This window comes from Bubalus kerabau, chromosome 6 (genome assembly GCF_029407905.1).
Source record: "Bubalus kerabau isolate K-KA32 ecotype Philippines breed swamp buffalo chromosome 6, PCC_UOA_SB_1v2, whole genome shotgun sequence".
Classification (NCBI taxonomy): Eukaryota; Metazoa; Chordata; class Mammalia; order Artiodactyla; family Bovidae; genus Bubalus; species Bubalus kerabau.
Genome location: NC_073629.1, coordinates 4,508,108 through 4,526,740, shown reverse-complemented (window position 1 = coordinate 4,526,740; position 18,633 = coordinate 4,508,108). Strand labels below are relative to the sequence as shown.

General features: G+C 38.5%; 1 long non-coding RNA gene across 2 annotated transcripts in view; it reads right to left on the bottom strand.

Annotated features, from left to right (window-relative positions):
• Positions 1–18,633, bottom strand: part of LOC129655908 (uncharacterized) — an 84,544-nt gene that overhangs the window by 64,628 nt on the left and 1,283 nt on the right. For both annotated transcript variants that reach the window (XR_008716132.1, XR_008716133.1), the window contains exon 2: positions 11,374–11,528. This is a non-coding gene — a long non-coding RNA (uncharacterized LOC129655908). The remainder of the gene's footprint in view (positions 1–11,373; positions 11,529–18,633) is intronic.

Here is an 18,633-nt window from a genome sequence, read left to right as displayed (position 1 = left end):
AATGGGACATGATGACTAACTGCAATATTATACCCTGGACTGAATCCTGGAACAGACAAAAGATGCTATAGGAAACGATGTTGAAATGTGAATCAAGCCTATTATTAAAAAAATCATAATAACCAACTAAATAAATAGAGTATAAATCTCCAATAAAAAAGTAAGACAAGCTATTTGGAAAATATAGGTACACAGAAAAGCATTTCTACCTTTTTGAAATATTTATATATTAACAATTTAATATTTATTTATTTGTCCTTGTACATTTCTGTTCTTGATTGACTAAAAGCACAGTTTTTTCTGTTGAATGGAAATCCTAGCCATTACTAGCACTACCACTTCCCCTAAGTGCTCCATTCAAATTCCATATGTGATTCTGTACGAAATGACGTACAGGAAAATGGTAGGGACACGGCATTGGTGTTCTTGCTCTCAGAAAATCTAAACCACAAAAGCCTCCACTAAGAGAACATCTAAATAATACTGTCTTTTTTGATCAGTTCAGTTCAGTCGCTCAGTCGTGTCCAACTCTTTGCAACCCTATGAACCGCAGCACACCAGGCCTCCCTGTCCAACACCAACCCTGGGGTCCACCCAAACCCATGTCCAATGTGTCGGTGATGCCATCCAACCATCTCATCCTCTGTCGTCCCCTTCTCCTCATGCCTTCAATCTTTCCCAGCATCAGGGTCTTTTCAAATGAGTCAGCTCTTCACATCAGGTGGCAAAAGTATTGGAGTTTCTCTTTTTTGATACTGTTTCTTAGTTTAAAAGTATTTGTTCGATTTATAAATTTGAACCCAAAACAATAAAGTAAATGGCAACAGGATCATACTTATCAGTAATTACCTTAAACGTAAATGGGTTGAATGCCCCAATCAAAAGACAAAGACTGACTGAATGGATACAAAAACAAGACCCCTACATATGTTGTCTACAAGAGACCCACCTCAAAACAGGGGACACATACAGACTGAAAGTGAAGGGCTGGAAAAAGATTTTCCATGCAAATAGGGACCAAAAGAAAGTAGGAGTAGCAATACTCATATCAGATAAAATAGACTTTAAAACAAAGCCTGTGAAAAGAGACAAAGATGGTCACTTCATAATGATCAAAGGATCAATCCAAGAAGAAGATATAACAATTATAAATATATATGCACCCAACACGGGAGCACCGCAGTATGTAAGACAAATGCTAACAACTATGAAAGGAGAAATTAACAATAACACAATAATAGTGGGAGACTTTAATACCCCACTCACACCTATGGATAGATCAACTAAACAGAAAATTAACAAGGAAACACAAACTTTAAACAATACAATAGACCAGTTAGACCTAATTGATATCTATAGGACATTTCATCCCAAAACAATGAATTTCACCTTTTTCTCAAGCGCACATGGAACCTTCTTCAGGATAGATCACATCCTGGGCCATAAAGCTCGCCTTGGTAAATTCAAAAAAATAGAAATCAGTCCAAGCGTCTTTTCTGACCACAATGCAGTAAGATTAGATCTCAATTACAAGAGAAAAACTATTAAAAATTCCAACATATGGAGGCTGAACAACACGATGCTGAATAACCAACAAATCACAGAAGATTTCAAAAAAGAAATCAAAATTTGCATAGAAACGAATGAAAATGAAAACACAACAACCCAAAACCTGTGGGACACTGTAAAAGAGTCCTAAGGTGAAAGTTCATAGCAATACAGGCACACCTCAAGAAACAAGAAATGAGTCAAAGAAATAACCTAACTCTACAACTAAAGCAACTAGAAAAGAAAGAAATGAAGAACCCCAGGGTTAGTAGAAGGAAAGAAATCTTAAAACTTAGAGCAGAAACAAATGCAAAAGAAACAAAAGAGATCATAGCAAAAATCAACAAAACCAAAAGCTGGTTTTTTGAAAGGATAAATAAAATTGACAAACCATTAGCCAGACTCATCAAGAAACAAAGGGAGAAAAATCAAATCAATAAAATTAGAAATGAAAATGGAGAGATCACAACAGACAACACAGAAATACAAAGGATCATAAGAGACTACTATCAACAATTATATGCCAATAAGATAGACAACGTGGAAGAAATGGACAAATTCTTAGAAAAGTACAACTTTCCAAAACTGGACCAGGAAGAAATAGAAAATCTTAACAGACCCATCACAAGCATGGAAATTGAAACTGTAATCAAAAATCTTCCAGCAAACAAAAGCCCAGGTCCAGACAGTTTCACAGCTGAATTCTACCAAAAATTTAGAGAGGAGCTAACACCTATCCTGCTCAAACTCTTCCAGAAAATTGCAGAGGATGGTAAACTTCCAAACTCATTCTATGAGGCCACCATCACCCTAATACCAAAACCTGACAAAGATCCCACAAGAAAAGAAAACTACAGGCCAATATCACTGATGAACATAAGTGCAAAAATCCTTAACAAAATTCCAGCAATCAGAATCCAACAACACATTAAAAAGATCATACACCATGACCAAGTGGGCTTTATCCCAGGGATGCAAGGATTCTTCAATATCTGCAAATCAATCAATGTAATACACCACATTAACAAATTGACAAATAAAAACCATATGATTATCTCAATAGATGCAGAGAAAGCCTTTGACAAAATTCAACATCCATTTATGATCAAAACTCTCCAGAAAGCAGGAATAGAAGGAACATACCTCAACATAATAAAAGCTATATATGACAAACCCACAGCAAACATTATCCTCAATGGTGAAAAATTGAAAGCATTTCCTCTAAAGTCAGGAACAAGACAAGGGTGCCCACGTTCACCATTACTATTCAACATAGTTTTGGAAGTTTTGGCCACAGCAATCAGAGCAGAAAAAGAAATAAAAGGAATCCAAATTGGAAAAGAAGAAGTAAAGCTCTCACTGTTTGCAGATGACATGATCCTCTACATAGAAAACCCTAAAGACTCCACCAGAAAATCAATGACTATAGTAAAGTTGCAGGATATAAAATCAACACACAGAAATCCCTTGCATTCTTATACACTAATAATGAGAAAACAGAAAGAGAAATTAAGGAAACAATTCCATTCACCATTGCAACAGAAATAATAAAATACTTAGGAATATATCTACCTAAAGAAACTAAAGACCTATATATAGAAAACTATAAAACACTGGTGAAAGAAATCAAAGAGGACACTAATAGATGGAGAAATATACCATGTTCATGGATTGGAAGAATCAATATAGTGAAAATGAGTATACTACCCAAAGCAATCTATAGATTCAATGCAATCCCTATCAAGCTACCAACAGTATTCTTCACAGAGCTAGAACAAATAATTTCACAATTTGTATGGAAATACAAAAAACCTCGAATAGTCAAAGCGATCTTGAGAAAGAAGAATGGAACTGGAGGAATTAACCTACCTGACTTCAGGCTCTACTACAAAGCCACAGTTATCAAGACAGTATGGTACTGGCACAAAGACAGAAATATAGATCAATGGAACAAAATAGAAAGCCCAGAGATAAATCCACGCACATATGGACACCTTATCTTCGACAAAGGAGGCAAGAATATACAATGGATTAAAGACAATCTCTTTAACAAGTGGTGCTGGGAAATCTGGTCAACCACTTGTAAAAGAATGAAACTAGAACACTTTCTTACACCATACACAAAAATAAACTCAAAATGGATTAAAGATCTAAACATAAGACCAGAAACTATAAAACTCCTAGAGGAAAACATAGGCAAAACACTCTCTGACATACATCACAGCAGGATCCTCTATGACCCACCTCCCAGAATATTGGAAATAAAAGCAAAAATAAACAAATGGGACCTAATTAACCTTAAAAGCTTCTGCACATCAAAGGAAACTATTAGCAAGGTGAAAAGACAGCCTTCAGAATGGGAGAAGATAATAGCAAATGAAGCAACTGACAAACAACTAATCTCGAGAATATACAAGCAACTCCTACAGCTCAACTCCAGAAAAATAAATGACCCAATCAAAAAATGGGCCTAAGAACTAAATAGACATTTCTCCAAAGAAGACATACAGATGGCTGACAAACACATGAAAAGATGCTCAACATCACTCATTATCAGAGAAATGCAAATCAAAACCACTATGAGGTAGCACTTCACACCAGTCAGAATGGCTGCAATCCAAAAGTCTACAAGTAATAAATGCTGGAGAGGGTGTGGAGAAAAGGGAACCCTCTTACACTGTTGGTGGGAATGCAAACTAGTGCAGCCACTATGGAGAACAGTGTGGAGATTCCTTAAAAAACTGGAAATAGAACTGCCTTATGATCCAGCAATCCCACTGCTGGGCATACACACTGAGGAAACCAGAAGGGAAAGAGACACGTGTACCCCAATGTTCATCGCAGCACTGTTTATAATAGCCAGGACATGGAAGCAACCTAGATGTCCATCAGCAGATGAATGGATAAGAAAGCCATGGTACATATACACAATGGAGTATTACTCAGCCATTAAAAAGAATACATTTGAATCAGTTCTAATGAGGTGGATGAAACTGGAGCCTATTATACAGAGTGAAGTAAGCCAGAAAGAAAAACACCAATACAGTATACTAACGCATATATATGGAATTTAGAAAGATGGTAACAATAACCCTGTGTACAAGACAGCAAAAGAGACACTGATGTATAGAACAGTCTTATGGACTCTGTGGGAGAGGGAGAGGGTGGGAAGATTTTGGAGAATGGCATTGAAACATGTAAAATATCATGTATGAAATGAGTTGCCAGTCCAGGTTCGATGCACAATACTGGATGCTTGGGGCTGGTGCACTGGGACGACCCAGAGGGTTGGAATGGGGAGGGAGGAGGGAGGAGGGTTCAGGATGGGGAACACATGTATACCTGTGGCGGATTCATTTTGATATTTGGTAAAACTAATACAATTATGTAAAGTTTAAAAATAAAATAAAATTAAAAAAAAAAGTATTTGTTACAAGATGTCTTTAAATGACTCAGTCACTACAGAACCAAGTTTTGTGTTCCATTTTCTAAAGTTTAATTGACACAACTATTGTGTTTGACAAAGTCCCTTTTCTAAGGGCAAAGCATGAAGATTCCCTAAAGATGGATTACATGGCAGTAGGCACAAACAGCAAGGATGTTGTAAAGGGATCTCCTAGTAGATGGTTTTGCAAGGACTCTTCTGAGCTTACAACCCTTTTCTTTGAGAACATCACACATACAAAAGGTGCAGGTCTAGTTGGACATGTTTATACAACCTGCCTCTCTTTCTCCAAATGTAGTTATGGATGATTCGATCTCGAGTGAGAGCTGATTCAAAATGATCCAGTCACCACAAAAACAAACATGCAGATTGATGGGACAGAATGGAGAGCCCAGAAATAAACCCACATCCCCACAGTCAATTAATCTTCAACAGAGGGGGCAAGAATATGCAATGGATAAAAGACTGTCTCTTCAGCAAGTGGTGTTAGGAAATTTGGACAGCCACATGTAAATCAATGAAATTAGAACACTCCCTCACACCATACACAAAAATAAACTCAAAATGGTTTAAAGACCTAAATATAAATCATGACACCATAAAACTCCTAGAAGAGAACATAGACAAAATATTATCTGATATAAATCATGGCAATATGGTCTTAGATCAGCCTCCCAAGGGAAAAGAAATAAAAGCAAAAATAAACAAAGGGGACCTAATTGAACTTAAAGGCTTTTGAACAGAAAAAAAAAAGAAAAAAAACTATCAACAAATGAAAAGACACATTATGAAGTGGCAAAAAAAAAAAATTGCAATACATGCAACTGACAAGGGGTTATTATCCAAAACATACAAACAGCTCATGCAACTCAATATCTAAAAAACAAGCAAGCCAAACAAAAAATGGGCAGAGGACCTTCATAGACATATCTCCAAAGAAGACATACAGGTGGCCAACAGAAACAAAAAGATGCTCAACATCACTAATTATAAGAGAAATGCAAATTTAAACCAGTATGAAGTAATAGAATTACTATTATCAAAAAGTCAACAAATAATAAATTCTAGAGAGGGTTTGGAGAAAAGAGAACCCTCCTACACTGTCCATGGGAATGTAAATTGGTGCACCTACTATGGAAAATAGTATTTTTTCATTAAAAAATAAAAAATAGAGCTACCAAATGAGATAGCAATCTCATTCCTGGGTACATACTCAGAAAAAAGCAAAAACTCTAATTTTCAAAGACACACGCACTGCAATGTTCACAGCAATTTTATATACAATAGCTTAGATATGGAAATGACCCAGATGCCCATCAATAGAAAACCGGCTTGAGAAGATGTGGTCTATTTATACAATGGAATGTTACTCATCCACAAAAAGAAAAAGATTGCCATTTGCAGCAATGTGGATGGACTTAGAGATTATCAGGCTGAATGAAGTAAGTCATACAGAGAAAGACAAGTATTTATCATTTACATATGGAATCTAAAAAATAATGTAAATGAATACAAAAGAGAAACAAAGTCACAGACATAGAAAACAAACTTACAGTTACCAAAGGGGAAAGGGAGGTAGGGAGGGATAAATTAGGGGCATGGAATTGACAAACACAAATACTATGCATAAAATATACAAGCAACAAGGATGTACTATATAACATAGGGAACTATATTCAATATCTCATAATAACCCATAGTGGATCACTATAGACCAGAAGCTAACACAATATTGTAAATCAACTATACTTTAAGGAAAGAAAAAAAAGGAGCAATCACATTCTCTCTCTTGAGAATTTGGAGTTGGGATGAGAGACCAATCATCTGACCTTGATGTAGCCATTTGAACTGGGAAATCCTTAGGAGACTATATATGGCAAAGATCACAGAGCAGGGTCCATAAATCTGCTAGAGAGAGAGGGAAAGGAAAAGGGAGAGTGAGAGGGGGTGAGACAGGAGCGGGGATTAAAACAGAGAGGCAAGAAAGCCAAAGTACTAGGGGATGTTCCAGTTCCTGCTTCCAGACCACCTGAGAGCCCACCATGCCTTTTACTCAAGTCAAAATCCTAGATTTCTTATTTTTACTAGGTTCAAGTTCATCGTAACTGATAAACTTTGTCCCTAATAGATCTTTCAAATGCCTATGGCTGCACTTTTACAACAGCCACTTAACAATATTTTTTCAATGTTTTAAAATATTTAAAATAATAGAACATTTCTTACCCCACAAATACGTATATGTTCAAGTAATAGATAATCAGAATATTCAACTATTAAATTCTGGACATACAGAAAGAAATAAGATGCTAGTCATATCTTTGAGAATCTTGTATTGATAATCTTCTACTCAGCACTAACTCTATGCCATGCACTTCATTAAAGTTATTACTATAATTTTATGGATGTAGTGTTAATAAACATTTAATTTCACCAAATTCATCTTTGACAAAATGAAGATAAATCACTTACTTTTTTTGTCCTACATGGTGTGGCTTCCCAGGTGGTGCTAGTGGTAAAGAACCCATAAGAGAGACATAAGAGACATGGGTTCAATCCCTGGGTCAGGAAGGTCCCCTGGAAGAGGTCAAGGCAACCCACTCCAGCATTCTTGCCTGGAAAATCCCCATGGACAGAGGGGCCTGTTGGGCCACAGTACATGGGTTGCAGACAGACGGACGTGACTGAGCGACTGAGCGCGTGTGCACATGGAGTTCACTCTCATCTCACACCACTAGAGTGGGTCTACTCAGGGCATTAGTGTCCAGCTCTGGTCGCCTTCTCCAATGGCCACAGAAGGCAACAAAAAGAATGGTGTCCCCGAGCAATTGCTTGAGAATTTGAACTCAGAACCGTGGTTGACCTCACTGATTTTGAAGCACCCATCTCTTTAGCATGCATTTTATTAGAATAAAAGTTATTTTAGTGACATAAACTAGATATCAATAAAAATTCACATGTAGACTGCTTAACTAAGAAATCTAACTAGATTAATTTTAGTTGGTGAGTTTTAATCTTAGTGGTTCTACTCTGTTTCTCATCCAAACTTTAAACCTACCTCTTGTTACTAAGGAAAAACAAAATTCCTGGATTTCAGGAATTCAAAACTGCCATTTCCCCTGCCACTTAAATAGAGTCAAGCAGTCCTTCTCATATATGTTCCCCAAAGTGGCTGCCCATCCGAAGAACCTGGAGTGTTTGTAAGAAATACAAAGTCCTGGAATACATTTGATGTCCTGGACTCTGTGGATCTGGGATTGGCCTAAAACTCTTTTTTTCTTTTTTAACCAGATTCTCAGTTTATTCTGAAGTGATTTTGTGTTGATAGCTGATTTACTGTTTAGAAGGCTGAAGTGTACCCCTGAGAAGTTTGTTTAAGGTCAGTAGGAAGGAGAGCCCTGACTTCCAGACTAGCTGCCAAGTTTCGTTGTGCGAGTTGTACACTGCCCAAGGGCACCTACTGGAGAGGTGGGGGAGCTGAAACCCAGCCCTGACTCCATCCACCAACCATGCATCCAACACAGGACTGCATCTGCCGAGGAGGGGTACCTGTTTCAAATTTGCTCTGAGGCATATGGGCCAGTGGCCACTCTGTGATAAGGCTGGGCATGTGCCTGCAGCCTTCATGCCACATAATATCCAGGCTAGTTCAACATTTGCCTTCATCCTTTTAACAGAGCATCCTTCCCAAGGCCCAAGCTCCACATAACATTTCTTCATACCTATTTTCTCATCCTAATTCTTTTGCAATTTCACTGTAAGCCAGAATTTCCCAAAATTTATCCTGTGTAATAAATATCACACACACACACACACACACACACACACACACACACACACAAATCTGAGAAACAACATATTCTATTTCTCTCTTGGAGATTATCAGCAGACATTAGATTAGCATATTAAAATCTCTGGCAAGTCCTACAGTACAGAAGTCTAGCTGATCAGAGAACATGGCTTCACTCCGTTTCCCATATTAAAAAACAGCTACTTTCCTTATTTCTATTTACATGTACCACCCAACTAATCCTTTCTGCCTAAGACATGCTTTGGATTTCACTTTGGGCTTCCCAGGTAGCTGTAGTGGTAAAGAACCCACCTGCCAATGCAGGAGGCAGAAGAGAGTGGGTTCGATCTCTGGGTTGGGAAGATCCCCTGGAGAAGGAGACGGCCACCCACTCCAGTATTCTTGCATGGAGAAGTCCATGGACAGAGGAACCTGCTGGGCTACAGTCCATGGGGTCACAAAGATTCAGACATGACTGAAGTGTCTTAGCACACACTCACATCTCTTTCATCCACTGAGTTTCTGTTGCTTGTAACATAAATGGCAGAGAGATCACATTTTAAGCACTTTTGTCTCCCCAATACACAAAACAAATGTGCTTACAATGGGCAATCAATAAATGTTTACTGAATGAATGAATAAGCAGATAAATGCAACTACAAGAGAAATTTTTATGAGAGGACCATTTTAAAATGTTGAAATCAATGACTTTTTGGTGTTTAACATTCCTCTGTTTGTTTGTGTGTAGGTACAACCTGGGAGTCTCAGTGACTAACTGTCCAACTGGTGATGCCACCTTTTCCTAGAGGCTCTCGGCTGCTGTGGTCCTCATTAGCAGGAGGCTGAAATCTACCCGTTCCCTCTCATCTCAGCTTGTGCCCTGTCAGGACTTATCAAGATCTTCCTTGCTCAATTCACGGGCAATCATTATTTTAGAACCTGAGATAGGAAGGCAGTAGATTTTATGTGATTAGCTGCTGAGATAAACATTAATTAGTTTTCAATTTCCAAAAAGTATCCCACTGACAGAAAGATTTGTTAAGTCAGTTAATGGCTATAGATGATTGTTCCAAAATTGGGTTGTGGGGGCACAGAGACCTGTGAAGACAAGGACTGGCAGGCACTGAGCATGAGGCAGGCAGCACAGAATATATTACAAAATAAATGGAAATGGTACCAAATGAATCATCGCACGATCTTACAGCTGATAAACATTAGGAAAAGCCAGAACTGGGACTGGGAAAAAGCAAGAGACAAAAAGTGGGTGACAAGCCAGGCATTTTTATTTTGGCCCTGCAAGAAAATATATAACTGAGTCCGAAATCCAAGTACTGAGGCATGTGTGATGGCATAACTACTAAACCTAAACCCGATGCCAAGGCAGATGTGGACCACATTTTGTTTGAGTCCCATCCAGAAAATCTGAGAAATTCTCTCATTTATTCCTAGAGCAGGGAGGGGACTGCTTTGGATCACTCAGTCAGTTCCGTTCCTCAGTCATGCCTGACTCTGTGACCCCACGGACTGCAGCACACCAGGCCTCCCTGTCCATCACCAACTCCCTGAGCTTACTCAAATTCGTGTCCATCAAGTCAGTGATGTGATCCAAACATCTCATGCTCTGTCATCCCCTTCTCCTCCTGCTTTCAATCTTTCCCAGCATCAGGGTCTTTCCTAATGAATCAGTTCTTTGCTTCAGGTGGCCAAAGTATTGGAGTTTCAGGTTCAGCATCAGTTCTTCCAAGGAATATTCAGAATTGATTTCCTTTAGGATTGACTGGTTTGATCTCCTAGCTGTCCAAGGGACTCTCAAGAGTCTTCTCCAACACCACAGTTCAAAAGCATCAATTCCTCAAGCACTCAGATTTCTTTATGGTTCAACTCTCACATCCACACATGACCACTAGAAAAACATAGCTTTGGCTAGATGGACCTTTGTTGGCAAAATAATGCCCCTGCTTTTTAATATGCTGCCTAGGTTGGTCATTGATTTTCTTGCAAGAAGTAAGTGTCTTTTAATTTCATGGCTGTAGTCACCATCTGCAGTGATTTTGGAGCCCCAAAATTAAAGAAATAAGACCAGAGCCTTAGGTTGCTGCTATTGATGCTTCTAAATGCCAAAGGCCAGACACAAAGCTAAACTCTGTAACAAGAAGGCTCCAAACCCAGGACTTCTACACGAACGACTATGTACCTGTCACACGAACCTCCCAATCAGCTCACTGGGCCCAGGAAGGAAGATACTCTCAAGTCTACTGATGACACTTATCCTCTCTACTTCTGGGTCTAAGGATCGAGACATCTCCCTGAAATCCCTGTTTTCCATCCAATGGAATGGAATAAATGAACATGTGCAAGAAAGATGCCACTGTTGACATGGTTTTGTTTCCAACTCAGTGTTTCCTGTAGCACCATCCTCCCGCCCATGACAGACTGGTCAGATGCACCTTCTACACACGCATCCCAAAGCGAGACTCAAAGTCTGAGTCACCGTACTCATGTAGGGCAGCGACCTCTTAGCCGCAGCAGTATAATTGCTTGCAAAAAGCACTAACTGCTTTGTTTTAATGGCACCCCACTCCAGTACTCTCACCTGGAAAATCCCATGGATGGAGGAGCCTGGTGGGCTACAGTCCATGGGGTCACAAAGAGTTGGACGCGACTGAGCGGCTTCACTAAAGTGTGTTCCTGAGGGAGCTGAGGAATTTGAGGGAGCCAAATCAGAGTGGGTTGTGGCTTCTTTGACACCTAGTTATTCAGAGGAAATACCATATATTCAGTATTAAGGATTCAATTAAATCTATCCCCTGGCATGTCCTGTCTTAGCTAAGCATGAAACCCAGAGCAATTTTTATCAATAACACTTCAAATTACTCTAGATCTTCTGTTCTAGGACCACACCACAAGTTAGGGGCCAATATTAACATATTATGATTTCTTAAGAACATGTGCTTTCAAAGTGTGGGTTCAGCATACATATATTAGGGGGCTGCGTAAGAAAATATAGAGCCACAGGGAGGAAGGTCTATTAGAAAGAGATTCTGCTTCTTGAACAAAAAAAAAAAAAAAAAAAAAGAGGAAGGATGGAAGGAAGGGGTAGAGGTAAAGAGGAAGGAAGAGAAAAAATTTCAATAAATCATCAAGAAAATTAGAAGCCAGAACAGAAAATAATGACATATAAAAGAAAATTCCTCATGGTAATTTTCAAGTACTTATACTTAGATGCTTGATTTTTAGGCTAAATTTATAAATAAAAAAGAAATTAGTATGAAGCTTGGGGTTAGAATGCAACTCGCTTCTGCAGGAACAGGATATTATCTGGAAATATTCTCTTCTTTATTTCTTTATTTTTAACACAAAGAATAAAAAGCACATGATGCAGTTAGAGGTGGATTGACAGTGACATTTCATTAATGGTTTGAATAAGGCAATTTCTCTCTAGTTCACAGTACCCAGACAGACAACCAAAATAGCAAGGCTATTTCCCTTCTAATTCTGTTGCAGAAACAGCCATTAAAGATAAATAACCATACATAATTATATATATTTAATTTAGTAGACATTTCTTGAAGAAAAGGAACTTTATACTATTTTCAAACTCAACCTTTTTTCTCATTTCTTCTGTTCTGCTTTTGAAGAGAGAAGGCAATGTGACTGCATAATGATCTATCAAATCAATGCTCCTGGGGATATACATCATACAAAACAATGAAACCTCATCAGGTTGTCCTGGCATTAAATGGTATACTATACACAGCATTTAAATTCAAAAGTCCATCTCACATCCAGGAGCTTCTGGTCCATGTGGCAAAATTATCTGGAAAATTCATGTTGAATCGCTTCATTATTCTGAACTGTTTAGGTATATCTACCAGGGCTTCCCTGGTAGCTCACATGGTAAAGAATCCACCTACAGTGCAGGAGATCTGGGTTCAATTCTTGAGTCAGGAAGATCCCTTGGAGAAGGAAATGGCAACGCACTCCAGTATTCTTGCCTGGAAAATCCCGTGGACGAAGGAGCCTGGTGGGCTATAGCCCATAGGATCACAAAGAGGCAGACACGACCAAGTGACTAACTGTTCACACTCATATTGGTATAACTGTGGAAACAAACAATGCCACCCAAGGAAAATAAGCAAAAGCTATTTATTCAGAGCTTACTATAGCAAGGGAGTCAGTCACCATCACATACATTTGGCAAACTCAAATGTAGACGGATAAGTCATTTTAAAACACGTTAAAAGCGGCGGGGGGAAAAGGTGGCTTTAGATATGCTCTGGTTGGAGGCAGTTGGCTTGGGGAAGTTGTAGTTACGTTAACTAGAAGAGGGATATCCCATGTGATTGGTTTGGGGTGTATATTTGGCTGTTTCCAGTTGCTCCAAAGGTGGAAGTGGAGACAAAAACTGAAAAACCTGTCTATTAATCGAATCCTGGCTGATTGGGGCTAATTGTTACAGGAGTTATTGTTTGGGTTCCTGGTCTGGTTATGACAGATTGTGGGCTAGAGTTCTATTTGTATGTGTAGTCTAGTCATTTTCTTTTATTTATTTGTTTTCTTATTTATTTGGCTATGACAGGTCTTAGTTGAGGTATGTGGTATCTTCTATCTTTGTTGAGGTTTGCAAAATCTTTTTAGTTGAGGTTAGATCTTGAACAGGGATTGAACCTGGACCCCCTACATTGGGAGCATGGAGTCTTAGCCACTGGACCACCATGGAAGTCTGTTCATTTTCCATTGGTGTAGTGAGTAATTTCCTATATGACTGCTGTTGGTTGTCCTTTGTCATGAATAATGTGAGTATTTCAAAGAAATCAGGTTCTTTGAACCCTCTTAAAGAGATGGGAATACCAGACCACCTGATCTATCTCTTGAGAAATCTGTATACAGGTCAAGAAGCAACAGTTAGAACTGAACATGGAACAACAGACTGGTTCCAAATCAGGAAAGGACTACATCAAGGCTATAAATTGTCACCCTGTTTATTTCACTTATACGCAGAGTACATCATGCTAAATGCTAGACTGGATGAAGCACAAGCTGGAATCAAGATTGCCGGGAGAAATATCAATAACTTCACATATGCAGATGACACCACCCTTATGGCAGAAAGCAAAGAAGAACTAAAGAGCCTCTTGATGAAAGTGAAAGAGGAGAGTTAAAAAGTTGACTTAAAACTCAACATATAGAAAACTAAGATCATGGCATCTGGTTCCATCACTTCATGGCAAATAGATGGGGAAACAGTGTAAACAGTGGCTGACTTTATTCTTTTGGGCTCTAAAATCACTGCAGATGGTGACTGCAGCCATGAAATTCAAAGACCCTTGCTCCTTGGAAGAAAAGTTATGACTAACATAGACAGCATATTAAAAAGCGGAGACATTACTTTGCCAACAAAGGTCCATCTAGTCAAAACTATGGTTTTTCCAGTAGTCATGTATGAATGTGAGAGTTGGACTATAAAGAAAGCTGAGCACCAAAGAATTGATGCTTTTGAACTGTGGTGTTGGAGCAGACTCTTGAGAGTCCCTTGGAATGCAGGGAGATCCAACCAGTCCATCCTAGAGGAAATCAGTCCTGAATATTCCTTTGAAGAACTAATGCTGAAGCTGAAACTCCAATACTTTGGCCACCTGATGAAAAGAACTGACTCATTGGAAAAGACACTGATGCTGGGAAAGATTGAGAGCAGGAGAGAAGCTACTATGGGTCATGTTCTAGGTGCAGAGATAACATTAGTGAACAAAACAAGCAAGATTCCTTCTTAAATTCTAAAGACAGAGGGATATGATACATAGGCAGAAAACTAGATAAAGGAATAACTAAAAAAATACAGTTAAAAGGTGAAAAGTGCTATGCTGAGGTCTTGACAAAAAGATATTTTCACTAAAATCTGAATTACAAAGATCAGAAGGAAGAATATTCCAGGAAGAGAGGTCAGCTGGGGCAAAGGATTTGAAAAGCCTATGTGCCTGTAGCATATGATCTAGGGTGAGCAGTAATAGAGGAAAAGAGAGAAATAAGGAAGGACTGGGACATATGTAGCTTTTAACAAGGTAATACCCTCTGCATCTATCCATCTTGCTGCAAATGGCAAAATTTCCTTATTAGTATGGCTGAGTAATATTACATTGTATAAATATATACTACATCTTCTTTATCTATTCATTCAACTTAGGTTGATTCCATATCTTGGCAATTATAAATAACACTGCCATGAAATAGGGGTGCAGATATCTTTTTGAATAAATATTTTTGTTTTCTTCAGATAAATACCCAGGAGTAGAATTATTAGGTTGTATAGGGGTTCTGTTTTTAATTTTTGAGAAAATTCCATACTGTTTTCCATAGTGGCTATACCATTTTACATTCCCACAGAAAGTGCACAATGGTTTCCTTTTCTCCACATCCTTGCCAACACTTGTTATTTGTTGTTTTTGATAATAGGCATTCTGACAAGTGTGAAGTGATATATCATTGTGGTTTTGATTTGCATTTTCCTGATGATTAGTGATGTTGAGCATCTTTTCATGTGCCTATTGGCCATCTGTGTATCTTCTTTGGAAAAATGCCCATTCCGATCCTCTGTCCATTTACAATGAGGCTGTTTGTTTTTTGATGTTGAGTTGTATGAATCCTTTGTATATTTTGGATATTAACTCCTTATCAGCTATATTGTTTGCAAATATCTTCCCCCATTCAGTAGGTGGCTTTTTTATTTTGTTGATAGTTAATTTCCTTTGTTATGCGAAAGCTTTTTAGTTTGGTGCAGTTTCATTTTTTTTAATTTTTGCTTTTATTTCTCTTTCTTAATGAGACAAGTCCAAAAATATATTGCTAAGACGAGTGTCAAAGAACATTTTGCTTGTGTTTTTCTTTTTTAAAAAGAAGCTTTACAGCTTTAGGTCTTACATTTAAGCTTTTAATCCATTTTGGATTTATTTTTGTATATGGTATGAAAAAGTGGTCCAGTTTGATTCTTTCTCATTTAGCTGTACAGTTTCCCAATAACATTTATTAAAGAGGCTGTCTTTTCCCCACTCACAGTATATTCTTCTTTCTTATATCATAGACTAATTGACCATATAAGTATGGTTTCATTTCTGGGCTCCCTATTCTGTTCCATTGATCTATGTGTCTATTTTTATGCCAGAACCATACTGTTTTGATTATTGTAGCCTTGTAGTATAGTTTGAAATCAGGAAGTGTGATACTTCTAGCTTTGTCTTGCTTTCTTGAGATTGTTTTGGCTATTCAAATCTTTTGCTTTTCATACAAATTTTAGGATTATTTGTTCCAGTTCTGTAAATAATATTGTTGGCATTTTGATAGATATTACATTGAGTCTAAAGATTACTTTAGGTAATATGGTTATTTTGCTCCACTTACGATTTGTAAACAACTACCACTTATAATTTGTAAAGAACCAATCAGAGTTCTGGGTGAAAAATAAATTGTAGGCTGCCAAGAGTAAAAGCAAGACCAATAAGGAAACTGGCTTAGGGTAGGGTTGTATGGTACAGGCAGAAAAGTAAGTGGACTGGAGCACATCTTAGAGATTAGTGGAGTCATAGGACTTGCTAGAAGTAGGATATGCAGAGTGAGAGAAGGATAGAATCTGATTTGGGGTTGAGCAGCTAGATGGATACTGGTAATGATGAATGAGATAGGGAAGTCTTGGGAAGGAACTAGGTTCAGAGAAGGTAATGAAGAAGTTCTTTTAGACCAAGTTAACATTCTTGTGTGTTTTGGCCTAGGGCACAAAGCTAGGGAAAACCAATTAAAAGCTATGACAACGTAGTTGAGAATTAAGTGTGAAAACAGAAGTCCTCCAGGACAGCTTTGAACAGTCTTTCATTTTCAGCTGTCGCAAGGTGAATGTGGCTGAGTCCCAAGTCTTGACTCTGTTTTGCAGAACTTCAAGCATCATAGTGTCCTACCTATTAGTATGACACCTCTATACCTCTTAGGCTACATTAAGAGTTCTGTGGGAAAGGAGTTGAACCATGAGATGTGAAGTGTGGATATTTGTAAAGACATAGAATAAGCTGAAAATTTTGAACCTCCAAATCCCTTAACTTCCTTTGTCAGAGAAGGCAACTCCTCTACTCAAGCTTTCCTATCATTTCCTCTCTCAACTCACCCTTCTCTATATAAAAAGCTTCCGAAGTCTTCACCTTGGGTTCTTGCCCCCTAAGCTGATGCCACTTCTTCTAAGACTCTGATGCTGGGAATGATTGAAGGCAGAAAGCTTAGAAGAGGGCATTAGAGGATGATATGGCTGGTTGGCATCACAGATACAATGGACATGAACTTTGGCAAACTTCGGGAGATGGTGAGGGACAGGGAGGCCTGGTGCTCTGCAGTCCATGGGGTCACAAAGAATCAGACATGACTGGGAGATTAAACAACAACAACACGAACAGTAACAGAAGAAGAAAAAGCACTGATGTGGTTACACACTGATATACACAGTATGTAGCAAAGGTCTGTAGATACTGCACTGGAAGGGAATCTCATAATATGGCAGAATTGTATGTAGCATATTCTATTGCACATTTTGTATAAAAGAAAAGACAGCCTGAGTTAAATATCTTTGCTGATTCATGGACTGTGGCTAATGGGTTGACCAACCGATTAGGAACTTGGAAAGGATAAAATTGGAAAAATTGATGACAAGGGTTACTTAAATGGGGTTCTGAGAGAATCAAAAGACTTATGTCAACAAATGCTCACTAGAGTGTATCCACAGCTAAGGACAAGATAACCCATCTTGAAGATGCCAATCAAATTCTCTTCCCAGCTACCCCAGAGCTTACTCAATGGACTCGGGTATAAAGTGGCCACAGAAGCATGGAGGAAAACTTTACGTGGGCTCAACACCATGGTCTTCCTCCAGCAAAGTGAGTCTGGTCGCCATCACGGTTGAATGCGAACAGTTTGCAACCAGCAGAGGTCTGAGTTGAGCCCTCTGTGTGGTAACATTCCCCAGAGGGTCCTGTCCGGTTTCAGGCTGGTTGCACTGGATCCTGCTGCTCTTTATAAAGTTAGGTAGCACCTTGTCCTCACAGCATAAATGTTAGCTTTCCCTGCCTGAAGTGTTTCAGTCATCATCATTATTTGTAGGCTTAAAAATACATCATTCATCATTATGTTATCTCACAAGACAGAGCCTCATAACAGTAGACTTACTTTTATAAAAGTATGACATAATTTGCAACCACAGAATTCAGTGGTTTTGTCAAATGTTCCAACTTCTAGAGGCAGCTGACTTGATAAAGCAGTGCCTTGGCCTGCTGAGGTTCCAGTTAGGATCCCAGCTGACAGATAACAACCTGCACAATTGGGGGGCTTTTTAAAAATTTTCAGATTTGCCTTAAACTGACACCACTTTTCCCATAGTTAGGATGTATAGATCACGAGCCAAGAAATAGAACTGGGAGAGGCTTCTCTCACTATAATATCTAATAACCTTCTGGAAGAATTTTTCTTCCTGTTCCTATGAACTTCAGTTACGTTTTTAGAGGTTCTAGAGCCCAGTAGAGGAAAGTTTCCTCTTGGGAACTAAGTCATCCTTTATATTAATTGGAAGCAAAATCTGCCTTCTGCTCATTCTTGGTCCCTCTAACCTCCAAATCAATAAGCAGAGAAGGGATATCACTGCCTTGGGTGGAGTGGTTAATCCTGATTATCAAAGAGAAATTTGGTTATTGTTATGCAGAAGCAATAAGAAAAACTATCTTGAGAACACAAGAAACTCACTGGACTGGTTTTTAGCACGACTCTCCTCATGACCCTGGTCAATGGGAATCTGTGGCAAACAAATTAAAGACTTACCATCAAAAATACA